Genomic DNA, 16,932 nt, shown 5'->3' with positions numbered 1-16,932 from the left:
TACCTTCATAGCATTTTTCTACATTGACAATGTAAACTGTGTAAAAAACGAGGCTTGCGTCTGCTTTTTGAGATCGAAGATAAAGGAATATCCATTTGGTTTTTCGGTTTGTAACAGGTATTTTTAGTTTCCTTCTTGATGTTGACGTTGATGTTTTCCAAAAATGTCGCTGAGAAGAGGGTGATGTGTTAAAGAGAGATCAGCAAAAAAACTGTTACAATGTGAAGGTTTCTTTTTCTTTTGTGTTTAAAACTATTTTGTTCTGTCTTAATAAATAATAGCAAGACCGGTGGCAGTATTGCTATTTTTATTGAATTATATTTGGGTTAGTCTGACAGATGGGATGCTTGTGATATTTACTAACTGATTCAAGCGCATTTTAAATATGAACTTTATTTTAGGTTTGCTCAAGTTTGTTGTGTGAGTTATAATGTGCCAGTCAATGTGTGTATTAGATTTCTCTCTGTAGTATGTACTGGTGCATGTATTATGTAGGGCTGGGTGTATGGTGAACTCTCAGTCAGGGTCTGGTATGTGCGACCCAATGTAGCAACTGCCTCACTCCCCAGTGCCATGCCAAGGAGGCTGGGGAAGTTAACATCAGCTTCCTAGGGTGGGGCAACCCTCATAGCCCCCAAAGAGAACAATGACTTATTGCTGAGGGAAATATTTCCATCTATATTTAGTGTATTGTTATGTGACGTCCCTGTCTAGGTTAGGACTAGGTGTCACTTATGACCAAGGGTCGGGAGGTTTACCACAATTGACATGTTGTTGTCATATACGTGACTAAGAAGGAGGGAGGGAGGTAATGTAGACACCCAAGTCCCTCCAGGTCTGCTAAAAGCTGTTGGACTGACACAGGTAGGCTAGCTGAGTCAAGAAGCAGTGCCACCGAGCCGTCAAGTGTGACTGCTGTAGAGAGGCGGTTGGATGCTATCATTGTGGATTTTCTTCTTTGAGTTCAGTTATGTTGTCTGTCTTCCAGTAAGTATTTTTTTTTTTATTGTTACATGGAATCTTTCTGCAAGAAAACGCATAAAGTGCAAAGCGTCACAAGTTACAGTTAAAACTATGGAATTCCACTATTGCCAAAATGACTGCATCATTCCTCCTTATATATTTGTAGTGAGACCTACAATTGCCGCCTGTATCGCAGTTTTGCCTGAATTTGGACAAATCATCCTTTGTCTTACAGTGAAATTAGTAGAAGTTAGTGGCCATTCCTGATTTATAACCTATTTTACTAAACAAGGAAAAAAAGCATCGGGTCATTTTGGACCCCCTTACTGTATTTCCTGGACAATCTCAATGTTTTTGCTGGTTATCGGAATGAGCATTCCTTTCACACATGGCTATGATTTCCGTTGGTCAGGTCACTGGCCAGGACTGTCCTGGTCAGCTAAGATACCACAGACTGGCTTCATTACCCTTTAATGGACAGACTGACCACTGGTCAGTTTTCAAACCACCAAGTCCTATTAGCTGTGCTACCATGCTAGCCTAAAGTTATTGTCCCATTGTTTTGTGTGTCCTATGTCAACTTTGTACTGCTATTAGACTTGTACACTGATGTTATTTATTCAGTGAACACTTTGACTTCTGTTGCTGTAATAAATCTCTTAGTTTTACACAGACTGGTAGAGTAAACCCATCCACATTGTACCTGTTTCTGCAATTCGGGAATTTATTCCAGTATATTTATATTCTTTCATTTAGATAAATGTAAGTTTAACAAGTGCAGAAGTTAGATTTATCAAAGTTTGTCTTTTTGGATCTGATGGTGACATGGTTAAAATTGTGAATAAAGTAACCAGTAAACAAGTGAAGTCCAGTTGAAGAGAAAGGAGCACAGATTTGGAAAAGCTGTGATATCGTACAAAATTTGATGTGGTCACTTTCTCATTCCTCATTAATGAGGGGAAATGGTCCATAATAAGAGATTTGTTGCCAGAAATTTGACTGACTGATTGACTGAGAGATAACAACTTTATAGTATAGAGTTGATTGCCGTAGCAAATGAGGACATCAAATTCACTTAGAAGGATATTCATTAGGCAGTACCAGATGGAACATGATCAGGGGGGAATGGGGGGGGGGGGGAGTTGTTATAAGTTGCTTGAGGTCAAGTATTCCAGTTTGGCCCAGTGCCCTATTCAGCACCACCCCAAACTTTTTGGGTAGTATAAGTGGAAGCACCCTAAGGGCTATCTCTTGGTGTTGAATAGAGACCCAGCTGTCCTCATGGTCAGCCAGATGGTGGCCTCTCTTCCTGCATACCCCACATCAACTTCAAGGCCTGATCTGCCTGTAACAGCTAAGTCCAGCACAAATATTATCATAGCCATTTTACTCATCCACCCAAAAAGCACTTTGCCTTCAGTTCATGTGGCTTTGCGCCCCTGTCTTTGATTATTACCACATTGTGAATTTCACGGCAGGAATCCCTCTATATTGTTGACCGTACAAACACAAACAGCGAGGGCTGCTGAGCCTGGACTTTCCCCCTTCCCCCTCAAAATCCAGATGGCTGGGGGGTGGGTGGACAATAGATACCAATACTCTGGATTTATCATAATTGGTGTGATTCTGTAGTCCTTGTGGCCATAGTGAAGTTGAAGGTGCCCCACGGTACACACATTATATGTCCATCATGAAGTTTTGCTGACTGTGTTCAGTACATTGGTGAGTTTGTCTGCACTAACATACCTCAGTGTTATTGATAGACCTGTAGTTTTTTGTTTTCATTGACTCCGTTTTTTTTTTCTTGTTTTTTTTTGGAAGCATGCAGGACTGCTAATCTCCAGTTTATTTTCATAGCATAACATTGTTATAATATGAGGACACCAGCACCACACTGCTCTCCAGGGCATAGTGGTAATATACTATCAGAGGCGCCCCTATAAGGGCTGCATATGTAGGGGCATGATTTCTTGCCCTTCAGCAATATGGGATAAGGACTACACTTTGAGCTTACTTAACAGGTGAAAATCTCCTCTATATACTCCAGGTGTTTCTGTTTACTCCACCAATAACCTTGACTTCGATCATAGAAATAAAAAGTTCTTTATTATAGTGCCAAGTACCAATTATACAGAAAAAAAAAACAAATGGTGTGGACACCTCTTAACTTACAGTGTAAGGTTCGCAAATTAGTAGTGATACAAGTCATTGGAGTGTTCTTTCTGTGAGCTGCTCATACATCATTAAGTGTCAGATGGACGGACACGACTGTCATCTCTTTGTATATGAATATTGTTGATGTGGAAAGATGACATAGTTACAGCTATACATGTACATGTAATTAGGTTGCCCGCGGAGACCTATTTGACACTGAAACCCAGTTCAGTGGGCTGTAAACACTGGCTTATTCAAATTATGATGTGGTCATATAATATTGATGTAACTGTCAGGGTTTGTGTGTTTTGTTTGGTATCACCTGTCCTCCGGATATATCTGTTTGTTTATAACAAACTGACCTAACTTTCTGTAGCTGAGTCGAAGGAGTCCAATTGTGCGTAGGCACTCAAACAAAAGTCCTCAGTACTAGATGGAATAAACTGGGGGCAACACCATAAATATTTGCTCAAGTTGCTGTCAAAATAGGCCTGATAACAACAATAGGGACATAAATAGGAATGCTGTAGGTCATGCCCGAGCCATAGTCTGCTGGATTTCTGTTTTATGTGGTGTACGGCCATGGTTATGCCAGACATGGGTTACCAGTCTTAAGGGATGAATTAGGTAATGTAAAGCCTCGAACACTCATTGACTGTACTGCAAGGTAATTGCATTTGAATCAAGCCCATGAAAAGGTGATATTTAATGTGTCTGGGCTTTGGTTCGTTCACACAACTGTAATTGGCTAATGTGAATTTATTGTGTTGTATTGCAAAGTAGCAAACCATTAACATATATTTCTTTGAACCTTAAGAAATAAGTTTCTAGTCTACTGACCCATTCTTAAACAATTACATGTACCTTCAGGTTATTCTATATGGTTGTGTGTGTATATATGTATATATATATATATATATGGTAGGTCAGTTAGTAACCGTAAATGAATTTACCAGTAATTCCATAGTTTCTTTGAGAATTTACATATAGTTTTAAATTTATCGCCTAGTATAAATTTGAAATGAATGATTGATCATCTTTGTATTTGGAATCTTGCGACCACTTTGTGTATTAATTTCCATATGTTTATCATGCATATTTATAACCATCATTGAGAAATATTGGGATGTCAGTTTGGAAGGAAGATTAACTTGTGCAATTTGGGCCGTTTTTGGGGTACCCTATAAATATGGAGGCCCTCGAACGAAGTCAAGATGTAATTATGATTTGACCAAATAATGTTTATAACCAATGGTAAGCCTGAGAGCATTAAGGAAAAGATCATGGGATTTAGTTGCCAGTTTGTCTATCTGTAATTTTTTTCTCTAGTTGTGAATACTTTGATAGAGAATGGCACATAGAAGCATGCATGAGATAAATATAAACCAATATGAACTGTGGGATGAATAAACCAATATAAATATCTTGAGAATTACATTGAGTTGATGAAGACAAAGATCTGACTGGGTTTTGTTTCTTGTGCTGTTTTCAGATTCACGCTTGGAGGTGGAAATGCCAAGCTGTAAAGGGTTTGTTGTTGCTGAAGACAACACCTAGCTGATTACTGGAGCTTTCGGAGTGATGGATGGTAAACCAACTCCCCAGAGACATTGTACTAGCTGATAACTGTAAGTAAATCAGATTGATCAGGTCTTTTGTTGTCTCGATGTGTTTAATGTGACACAGTTTGGAGAAATTGTTGATATGTTTATCATTTTAGGTGTTAGAATTCTGTAATGAATCAAACATGACCATATTTTGTCTTTCATGAATCAGGTAAGTTGTGTTCTGATTTTTGTTTTATGCCCGATGATTGGTGACTTAGGGGAAACAGTTTGACAGGATGACATGGACATTTTGGCTTTGAATATTGAGCTTGAGCCTGTTGAAGGTTGAAAAAGAGATAAAAAAAGCCTTTTTCACTTGTCAGGAAAGTGATGTTTTACTTCCTTACATCACACTTTCTAAAAAATTTTACACATATGACCTTGAGTGACCTTTACATGTGTATGTCGTATTATATCAACTACATTTTAGCTGGATCAGTCATTCTTTTTACATGAAAAATCTGTAATTCTTTCTATGGGCCTAGATGGAATGAGAGCTGCTAAATGAACCTAAATACTCATGAAGTACACTTGTGGAAAGGTTGTACAGTGCTTGCCTGATGTGGCTTTGATGGTGCAGAATAAGCAGCTGATACAGTTATCATCATCATCGCTGTCATCTCTGTCTGCTTCGTTATCAACATTATCGCTATCCCCTTGAATTCGCAGTCACGGCTGAAGCTTGTTTTTTCTTGTGGGGTGTTTCACTTAATGCTGTTACACAGGTCTTGTGGCATGTCAGCTTTTTATTACCTGTGTTTGCAGACCGTGTTAGTCTTTGATCTGTATCAGCGTAGAGGATGGTTTATCGTTGGAGATATGTAATTTTGTGTGTTTTTTGATGGGATTTGTCAGATTTGTGTACACATAGAAGACTAGCCCTTCAGACACAGAGGTGCTTCAACTATCGGATATGATAGCTATGGTTCTGCTATATGGAATCTCTCATCTTTGACAAACAGCTTAGATTTGACACCCTAATGAAAGTTAAATTAAAATCCTGTCAGCGCAGCCCTCTAGTGCCTCAGCTGAGGCCTGTATACATATACTAACTGACAGTATCAAGGGTAGCATCAAAAGCCAGCGCTGCGACATGTTGACAGATCTACAGTCAGGCTTTCCTCCCTGCTCCTCTGTAGTGCTCCAACCCTGGCTATGTTTAATTCCCAAATGATGGTTGTAAATTTTACTCAGTGATGTAATGGCTGCTCTTGGGGTCTGTATTTGGTAACCATACACAGTGAGCAGAAGTTATCTAAGGCTCTCATGGGGGTGGTACATATGTTTTTGTATAATTTTTTTTACTTTTTTCTTTTTTTTGTATATGTGAAGAAATATGAAGTTGACGCATAAGGATCTTAGTTTGGAATTAGACAGCCCTGAGTCTTAATAAAAAGTATAATTATCTCTTGTCACTTATATGCATTAAGTGCTTTCATTGTTTGTTTTTCTTGGTATGTGTGTATGCTCTGGCTTAGATACTGTGCAGTAATCGCACAAATCAAGTTAGAGAATATGTGTTTTAACTTTGCTACCCGAAAAGGATATTTCAACATTTATTGGCTTGAGGTAAAAATTCATTCACAAAAGTTTGCAATTTTTTTTAAAGGGAGTGGATTTTGAGAGTAATCTGTTAAAAATGACATAAATCACTGAAAGGAATGGGAAAAGTTGTATCGTTGAAAAGTTGAGTGGCATCCCACACTCAAGAACCTCACTGCAGAGTAAGCCAGTGGGATTGATCAGACAGGTTTGTGAATTTCTGTTTTGTGACCCCATTTGTGGCACAGTGTGTTTACATCCCAGAGGTAAATACCCTTGTGCCACTCAAATACCAGCTGATAGTTCAAGACCCATTAGTTGTCTATTAGGAAAAGTTGGATCAACAAGTTTGAATGAAAGAAGACAAAGTAAAAAGTTTCTGATTAAAAAAAAAGACGAAAATTACACACAAGGAATGATGACAGAAAAACGAAAGTAAAAAGTTTTCAAAGCTTCAAAGGCAAGAAACGTGTGTAAGATAATGTTTGGCTCGTAAGAAATTCATGGCCGTGCGGTTGAAGGAGGTGCAGACTAGAACTGTTTGCTCAGAAGAGCTGGCGATCCTTCCCCGCTCTGCAGGAAACCAGGGTGTTTATTCCTGACATGAATGCCTCATGCCTTTGTAGGCGGGAACGTTTGGCTGGGAGATATGGAAGCATGTTGACAGTTGATAAATAGCTGGTGATCAATGTGTAAGGGCAGTAACCAAGGATTACAAGTCCCATGTTGTTCAGCATCTTATTGTCTTTTCCCAGCTTTTGGAATGTGTGCTATGGGCCATTTTTGCTTGGTTTTATACTCTGCAAATTTGTGTTGTATTGGCGTTGTCATGCAAATTCTATCCAGGCAGAGTATATCAGCGCAGAGACGAAATTCCATCCCAGATATTAATTCTCGGTATGTATAAGGTAGAAAGTCAACAGGTTGATAAGGCAATGTGTTTATGCAACTAAACAATTTGGATAGAAATGAATAAAAAATGTGCAAGGTTTGATATTTTATTCATGACATTAAAATTTTTCTCCTGATAGAAAAATTTGTATTAGATATTGCAGATTATTTCATGGAAATTTGTTAAAAATGGCACATTTGTTTATCCTGCCAGAGGTTAACAAGACTTTGTACTCATTTTTGTCAATAAAAGCTCATAAAAGGTCACTGAAGCCAATGTTGATGAGAGAATCCCCAATATTCATTTTCGTGTTAACTTCAACATTATAGCAAAAATCTTTACAAATAATTTTGACTCTTATAATAATTTTGACTTTAGGTTTAATTTTTGCGATACAGTGTTTGAAAAAGTAATACATTTTTTTTATCTGTATTTTTTGGGATTATGTTTTTTTTTTTTCTTTTTTTTTTTTTGTATACAGTTGTAAAGCATGTAGAAATACCTGATAAGTGGAATCAGTGCACAGGTTATGTAATCATGCTGGTGAACTGTGTGGTAATTGCCAAAGACCATTGACACAGAGCAGGTGCAAACATTGTTGGGAGACAAGGCTCCAGGCTCTTGTAGTAACTAAACGTATTGAAAGCACACAAAATGACAGACTCTGCAATTTACTGAGAATATTTTCTTGTCAAAACAGTCAGGGACAAAATTTACCTTCCAAGATGATTAGAGTTTGCCTGCAAGAGATAATTCTCAGATTATTCAGGCCAGTATACCTGGCTAGATCAGCCATCTTGTTATCATATAGTTTCTTTTACAGCTGTAAATAAAACTTTGACTGAATCTCTGACACTTGTAGAGATCGTGCATCAGTTAAAGATAGGACAGCTTGATTTTCATCCAACAGTTCATTTTGGTAATCACTGAGGTAGGGAATGATGCGTTTTGCAAAAGATGGTTCACATACGTGTACCTGGAATGCAAAATGGAGAATGACTGTCACTATGTTTTTGAATATTTTCATGTTTCATGCATTATGATTCTTCAGTTTTATTCTCAGGTTTATGTTTTTGACTGTAACTAAAGTTGTCCCTTGACTAATTGAAGAGGAACACCCAGTTACAGCAAGTTTTGACGCAAGCATGCCTTTGCTTTTGTCTGCTATGCAATACCTAGAATTGATATATGGTAAAAGTGAGTAGACTCTGTCTGATGGGGAGTTAGTGTGGCAGAGTGAAAATGGCTGTACATGAGACTTGTAGTGTGTCTGAGAGGGTTCTCTTAATTGTACCACAATGGTCTTAAGAGACTCTCAGCTAGCCATTGCACAGCCTGCCCACCCAGAGGTCCTTAAAACCGTTTCTGCTCAGGTTTTTGTACCAGGCACTCTCAGTAGAACTTTCCCTAGTTATTTTCATGGTACTCTGATGGATGGATCTTGTTCATGTCCTTAGCATACCCAAAGGACCTTCCAGTGAAGTGCTCTGCTGCACCCGCCTTTGTAGTAAATGATGGTGGTTGGGCTGTTATAGCACATTGGTCTAATGGATGTACAATTGACAGCTAGTCTTCTGCGTTTTTTATCTACTTTAATCCTGAACAGGTAACATCTGAACAGTGCTCTGCTGCATTGATACAACATTTTTGAATGAGTATGACTGTATTGGATGGTAATTTATTTAATTACATTGAAACTCAGGGAAAGGTAGACAATATTTAATGTAGGTTGTATATTCCTTGCTTACTATACTCGAGCTGGAGTAAGGTATTTCCTGCAAGAACCCCAGCAGACTTAAATTGTGGAGTCCGGATCTTAATATAATATTATGCTCGGCCTGTTTGAATGTTGCAATGTCATGGTTATGTAACTTTCTGCTTGACTGTGTCCGAATTGTTGACTGTAAAGATTGCCTGCTTGACTGTGTCTGATGTATTTGTGGATTGTGACTTCTTTGCTTGACTGTGTCTGATGTATTTGTTGATTATGTAACTTTCTGCTTGACTGTGTCTGAATTGTTAACTGATAAAGATTGTGGGCTTGACTGTGTGTGATGTATTTGTTGATTATGCAACTTTCTGCTTGACTGTGTCTGAATTGTTAACTGATAAAGATTGTCGGCTTGACTGTGTCTGATGTATTTGTGGATTGTGACTTCTTTGCTTGACTGTGTCTGAAATATTTGTTGACTAAAGATTGTCTGCTTGACTGTGTCTGATGTATTTGTTGATTATTCCTGCTTGACTGCATCTGAATTTTTGACTGTAAAGATTTTCGACTTGACTGTGTCTGATGCACATGTTGACTGTAAAGATGCCTACTTTATGCTGTGTCTGATGCATTTGTTGACTCTACAGACTGCATGTTTTGTACTGTGTCTGATGCATTTGTTGACTCTACAGATTGTCTGTTTTATACTGTGTCTGATGCATTTGTTGACTCTACAGACTGTGTGTTTTATACTGTGTCTGATGCATTTGTTGACTCTACAGACTGTCTGTTTTATACTGTGTCTGATGCATTTGTTGACTACAGACTGCATGTTTTATACTGTGTCTGATGCATTTGTTGACTCTACAGACTGTCTGTTGTATACTGTGTCTGATGCATTTGTTGACTACAGACTGTGTGTTTTATACTGTGTCTGATGCATTTGTTGACTCTACAGACTGCATGTTTTATACTGTGTCTGATGCATTTGTTGACTCTACAGACTGCATGTTTTATACTGTGTCTGATGCATTTGTTGACTACAGACTGTGTGTTTTATACTGTGTCTGATGCATTTGTTGACTCTACAGACTGTGTGTTTTATACTGTGTCTGATGCATTTGTTGACTCTACAGACTGTCTGTTGTATACTGTGTCTGATGCATTTGTTGACTCTACAGACTGCCTGTTTTATACTGTGTCTGATGCATTTGTTGACTCTACAGACTGCCTATTTTATCATCATGTACACATACATTCAGATCATATTCTCTGCTTGTTGATGTCACCATTCCCTGAATCCAGTGGGTATGCTGTGACTGTATCTGTGGTATGTGATATATTGTCTACTAGATATACTAGAGATATAAAGAGATTTTTTTATCAGTTGCCTGTGGCATAATATTATTCCCTATATTTTGCAATATTTCTCTTATCCTGGTGAAAAAAATGGGTGCAGAAGGAAACTGAGGCTATCTTGTGGAGGGCTCCTGTGGGCACACAGTTTGGACAGGTTAATTTAATTAACTACAAACGGGAGTTTACAAGGCTTGTATGATACAATATGATGATGTGTCTGTAGGGGCGTACTAAAGCACTGAGCTGATGCTAACACTTGGTCATCACAGGCCACTATTGGCCCTGATTGCTCTGACACCTACGTGCTCTATATGGCACATGGCCATAAGGAATGGTGAATTACAGACATCGCTGCCATTATGAATTCTTTGAAGGTCTAATATTTCATGTAGTGGAGACCATAAAGCCTACGTGGAGTGGGTCCAGTCGAAATTGAATATTGGTTTTAGTGCGTTCGCCCAGTGTGGCCATTGTGTGGCCGGATTAATAGCCTGGACAGGGGACTTGATTAGGGCTGGAGACAGATATTGGCAAGGAATTACTGGACTTGGCCACCTTTATTTGAAGTGAAGCTTTGTGTGTTCCTGTGAACTTTCCTATACAAACACACCAAAGTCCCTCCCCTGCATTCTTTCCCTAGGTCTGTTTCATTCCAGTAGCAAAGAGGCTGGCGTATTTTGTCTCCCAGATTGATTCCAGCATATAGTTCATCGGCCGTGTAGCGCATCTCTGGGTACTTGGTGTGCACTGGAGAGTCTCCGCTGTATGTTCTGACCGGTCAACAGTTGGAGATCTAGAAGTTCTTTTAAAATGTACCGCTGTGTTAAGAGAGAGGCGAATAATTGATAACAGGAATGACCATAAATGTGGGTAGGCCGATCATGAATTGAGACGCATGTCCCACCAATGTTAATGTACCACAGCTATTCAGTCCGTTAAAGCTGAGCACCATAAACAATAAGGAGAGATTTTTAAGTGCAGGAACCTACTCTGTGCACCACTACATTATTTTCTCGCGCGCACGATATGCGATCATTGCTAGGTACTAATGTATCTCCAAATGGATATAAGGAAGATAGTCTGAGAGTCTGTCTGGTAGAAAATGGGTGAAAATTAACATAGCTTGACATCTCTGAATGTAGTGTCAGCTCGGCAGGAAACCAGTGGGTGTTTATGAGATATACCAAGTAATGTACCATTAGCACATTTTGTACTTGGCTAAGACAAAGTGAATCTCTGTCCATAACACCACACAAACTGTATGTATCTGGCTCCAGGGTCACGAAGCAATCTTAGACTTAAGTCAAAATTTTAAGCATTAAATTTGTTATGTTCTTTTTTGTTATTTTAACTGAAATTTGTTTTACAATATCTTACTCAGAATTTATGCTGTCCGGCAATATTTTTACCTAAATTGTTACAAAAGAAATAATAATTTGAAAGTGGTTTTAAAACTTTCGACTTCTTGATCCCAAGGGAGCAATAGGTTGTAGAGGGACGTACGCAATTTGAAATGTTTTATAGTTCAAGGATATAATAAAGTATGATTTGATAAATATATTATGATATAATTCTATTATATGCCTGTTTATACCATGTTTTTCACATTAAGATCATGTATAATCTAGAGGATGTTGGTAACAAGAAGCACCAACAGTGCTACCAAAGTGAAGTGAATAAAGCTGTAAGGTGCTTAGTTGACAGTGTGTATACTAAAGCTGGATTGTTTGAAGCTCCTCTCAGAGTGTTACGCTGATTACGCGGTTGTTTAGGAACCATTTCTTGACCGTGGACCCCTGAAACTACAAAGGTTGATGTGTTCTTTGAACACCCAGCGCTGTATCTAGTTTATTTACTGAATTGATGCTGTAGGCTTGCACGAGGATATTTCAGTTTTTATGTGCAACAGTTGTTTATGTGTGGAGTAAGCCAGGAAAAGGTGATCAAAACAGGCTCATTGTTTAACCTGTCAACTCTGATGTATTATTTTCTGATGTTAACCTGTCAAAAAGCATAAATGACATTCAATCAAACTAATACAAGCAGTACCAAAAAGAAAAAACAAAAGAAAAAGAAAGAAAAACTGGATGGATAGATAAATTGCTTTGTGATGACATAGGTGTCATCCTTACTTCCTGCTGGCTCTAATTATTCTGACAGCATTTTCCAAACTTCTGTGCATTTATAGATACAATGTGTTGCTTGGCATGTATAACAATGTTTTCCAAGCTGCCGCCAAGGCATCACCCAAGCACCTGTTGGTTGGCATGTTTTCAGTCACTGTGATCTGTCTGCCTACTATACACCTTCTACCTCTAACAAGTCTTATTTAGTATGTGCAACAGTGTCATGGAAAAGCTCCAATTATCTGGCCCAGTGTGCGCATTTGTCAGGCCTATTGAGTCGCTTGACTGACAGTATTGTTCAGGCAAGTCAGGTAGGCTAGAAGGTGTATGGATTTAGTTGTAAGCTCACTGGTCATTGTGAAGCGCAGACTGTATTGGCTGGGCAGGCAGGTGGTCTGGTGCGTGGGGGGACGGTGTGCGTGTGTCACAGACCTCGGAATGCAGTCCGCTCACTGCCACAGGGACTCAGCTCTCAACAACACACTGGCCAGTAGAGCACGGTGATACAAGGCCGTCAGTCCCTTACCAGCCAGCTTAGTACCTTGCATCGCTCGTCACATTCAAGGAGGGCTTAGCATTTATGACCAGAGCAAATTTGACTGGGCCAATAAAAGGCTGTGTTAACTGTGGCGCAGTAAATTACGAGAAGGGATCTTCAGCTTTACAAGTAAACTTGGCCAGGCTCACTTGTATAATACTAATTTAAGAGACTTGTTATTGGTTGGAAAACAACACCAACAAATCACCGCAGTTGGCTGTGCCTGGATTAGCAGGGATTTCAGCAGACATGAAAAACTCACAAGAAGAGGGTGGTTTTCTGAGGACAGACTTTATGGATTTTTGCTCTGTTACTGATCGGTTGGACAGGAAATTGACCTAGAGGAGAGAACCGGTAAGTTGGTTTGTCTCAGTCCGACGTAATTTGCTTTGACTCTGCACATTGATGGATTGACAGAGGAAATCAGTTCCAATATTAAATCGACCATGGTGATGACACAGATGATTTCCAGGTAGGCCTAATTACTCTTAACTATGATAGGCTTTGTATATTGAAGGCAGTCGTCTTTATTTACATGTAAAAGAAGAGTTTTCGTGAAGGTTTATGCGTTAACTCTTGATTGTGGCTGATTAGGACCACCTTCAAAACTTAACTGAGGGATTCCCTGAAATAAAACTTTTGACATTTAAAGAAAAGTTGAATATAGAAAAGATTATTATGCTAATAACAGGATCAATGTGTGTGATTGATGTGTGATTGATGTGTGATACAGGTGTACCTTGTGAAAATGAGAACAATCTGCTGCATATCTCTAGCATGATTCTTTTTTTCATGATCTGAAGAATTTCTTCTTCATACAACATTAATTGCGATATCAGTCCTCCTGTGCAGCAAAGAAGATTACTAGAATTTTAAAACGAAGCTCTAATAATCACACCTTTGTAATAGGCTGCAGTGAGCTATTCACAAAGAAACAAACCTGAAGGGAGTTAGGCTAAATGACCATAAATTTCATTCGTGACTAACTTGCCCATTTTTCCTGATTCTGAGAGTTCTGTTGATTCCAAAAAGGTGTTTTGAGGTTTGCTTGGAACATTTGATGATATTCTACTGAAAAATATTAAGTTTCAGCAGCAAAAATAAAATTTTGTGACGTTTATTTACTTTTGTTTGCGAAATTTTAGGTCATTTAGGGTATTTAAACCAGTGATGAGGATGTGTTAAATGATTCTGCTGTCTGTCTTTTTGTGTTGAAGGATGTAACCTCACTGTATGCTTCGAATAACAGTTGCATTTTGATTACTTGTTATTGATTTTGTATTGATTCTGTAACTGTGGGCTTCATAAATGGTAAACATATGTTAAAATGAAGACTCTGGCTGTGTTATCTTATGATTAAATGCCAGAAACCTGATATTGTTCCCATAAAAGGTTATATTTAACCTTGCCATAAGGTAATTAGAAGTGAATCCATTTTAATATGGGGTCAGTGGAGTGCATTATTGTTTCGTGTTAAGTTCGAATTTGTGCATTACATCCATGGACGTATTAATTACAAGGTTATACCTCACGCTTTGGTTACCCATCATGAGTCTAAACAGTGTGCAGAGACATAGACAGGGTTTCTGAAAACCCTGTTATGTGACGTTAGTTTTTTGGCAAATACACTCTTGTTTTCGTGTTTATGAGGAAGTTTTGTCAGTTTTAATGATCATATATTCGTTTTGGGAGGGAGAGGAAAAAATTTAACAGCTTGACAGTTTTATTTAACAATTGCATATCACAAATAATACCTGATACTTTCAACAACTCTTGGGTTTTTGGCTCTGTACATAGAAAAGAAAACATTGTAACCTTTTGAACAGCTGCATGGAAGCACTTTTATATGTTTGATAACATATTAAATGAGCAAGACTGATTTTGCTTTACAAGTTTATTTGTGTTGTGTTAATTCAGCATGGTAGTTGCAGGCTCCACTATCTCATGCTCAAACTGTTACCAAAAGGATTGATTACCTGCTGGACTCCAGACATCTATAGTGTACTTAGATCCAGATATCAGATATTCAGTCAGTTGGTGACTTAAATTGGGACTCACAGCATCGTAAAAGGATAAAGGTGATGCAGGTGTTGTAAAATTATCATTGTTAGGTCTGTACTGTTCTGGGCTTGGCAACCAATTTGCTTGTCTTGAGTTTTGGATGGTCTCCAAGCTTGAGGAGAGATCTTGTCATCCATTGAGGTTAACTGATGGGCAACTGGTCCCTGTTTACCTAGACAAGACTGTCTGTTTGAAATTCCCCACCATTAAGATGTGATTACTGTCACTCAGGGGTAGGGACCTGTGCAAGAGTTATATCGGACTTCTGACACCGAACTCTTCCATATCGCTTAGAAATTCTGAGCTGCCTGTGGTCACTGTGAATGAATACTATATGATTTATTACACATAGCGCAGAATGTTTAGGAATGCAGAGCAGGGCATTGAATACCCATCTGACATTCTGTCTTGCAAATTGTCCAGCCTTCTGTCTTCCACACCTTAAATATTATTTAGATGGACCCAACATATATTACTGAAGACAGATGAGTGTCCGCCATATTTTATCACGTATATATTTTGTACAAGATTTTAGAAGTTTTACATGTTTTATTGACAGCACCCAAACGTGTGTTTTGTCCCTCAAGAGATTTCTGTGGATAAACGATTGTCTGTGGTAGAATGACATATTTAATAAGTAGAAATTAATCATAATTTTTAGTACTGTTACATTTTGCAAAGTAAATATCTTATTACAGTCTTAAACTTAAGATATTGAAGTATTATCTTGAGAAATCTTGGCTATTGGAAACAGGTCATCCTGCCGCATATTTCTTTACTCGGTCTGCAGATACTAATGTGCCTCTTTAAACTAATCCCAGTTTAATGAGAAGATTCAGTCCTACCAAGGCAATTCTTCTTAAATTAATTCTGCAAGACCCTTAAGAGAACTCAGAGGTGGACACTAATAAGGTCATTCAAGATGTCATGACCTCGGGGAGGATAAATATGTTTTTAATTGATAGGCTGGGGCCTCGGTAATTGATATGCTGGACACGGACTTTCAGGCAGGGGGAACTGGAACCACTGATGTCCATGGCAATTGCTGGAAAATGAATCAAGCTTGTCTTGAGCCTTTATTGTATAATGTGATTAATTTATGACTGAAAACTTGTGGATAAGGAACAAAATTCTTTGGAAGTCTTTAGAACTTTGTGTGGGCTAAGTGGACCACAAACTTCAGAATATCGTGCTGGTAATGTGTTTTCATTAATGTAAAAAGACGTAATCCATTTTGTTAGAGTCATAAAACTGACTTTGATCTTGCTTACCAGTTGAAATCAGTCAACTGCAAGAGGACCATGTCTAGAGGTATTTTATTCCACTGACTACTGGATGGTTGCATTGGGAGTACTGTGCTATAATTGCATATTGTGGAACGTTTCATAGACGTAAAGTGAGGCCGCCATAATGGGGTTTTAATCTGCGTTTCTGACTGACTGGTCTTCAGCTCTCTAACCCTTCAGACCACGAGCTTCTAGCTTTATGTCCCAGGGAAATTGAAAGAACTTTTATTTTTCTGTGGTCGGGTAGCTGGCTATTGATAACCAGTGGTGCAAATGAAACCATGGGATGATATTGGTTTATTTCCAAAAGGTGCGTGGCAGTTTAATCATGTTCACTCTCTGTGGCGAAGGCATTATCCTGGAAGGTATGTCGCAGCTATTAGGTCTAAAAGGAGCCTGCTCAGAAGACCATGAGCTGTTTTATAACTCCAGGCTGGTACTTCCATACCTAAGATGTGAATCGCTTTCATTGATCGAATGTAACAGGTCATGTAACTTGGGGTATTAATTTACATATTGTTATCCGGAATGGGAGTCTCACCTCTGTGAGCTACACAGTTAAGACGTTGCACAACTGAAAGTCACGTCTAAGATGTCTGAGCAAAATAAAAGGCTTCAATCAGACTGCTGCCCCTTAGACCATTGCTTATCAATTTACCTTGAGTGTCAAGGCAATTCTGTCCTGAGGGCTTT

The 16,932-nt window shown here is 38.6% G+C and overlaps 1 protein-coding gene across 4 annotated transcripts in view; it reads left to right on the top strand.

Annotated features, from left to right (window-relative positions):
• Window positions 1-16,932, top strand: part of LOC135475097 (D-glucuronyl C5-epimerase-like) — a 73,630-nt gene that overhangs the window by 19,578 nt on the left and 37,120 nt on the right. For 3 of the 4 annotated variants that reach the window (XM_064754838.1, XM_064754840.1, XM_064754841.1), the window contains one exon: window positions 4,610-4,745. The gene's annotated coding sequence lies outside the window, so the exon portion shown is untranslated. Of the gene's footprint in view, window positions 1-4,609; window positions 4,746-12,781; window positions 13,247-16,932 lie in introns of those variants that run through there. The other variant, XM_064754842.1, reaches the window with a different exon arrangement.

Source organism: Liolophura sinensis, chromosome 9 (genome assembly GCF_032854445.1).
Source record: "Liolophura sinensis isolate JHLJ2023 chromosome 9, CUHK_Ljap_v2, whole genome shotgun sequence".
NCBI lineage: Eukaryota > Metazoa > Mollusca > Polyplacophora > Chitonida > Chitonidae > Liolophura > Liolophura sinensis.
This window is presented reverse-complemented; position numbering and strand designations above follow the sequence as displayed.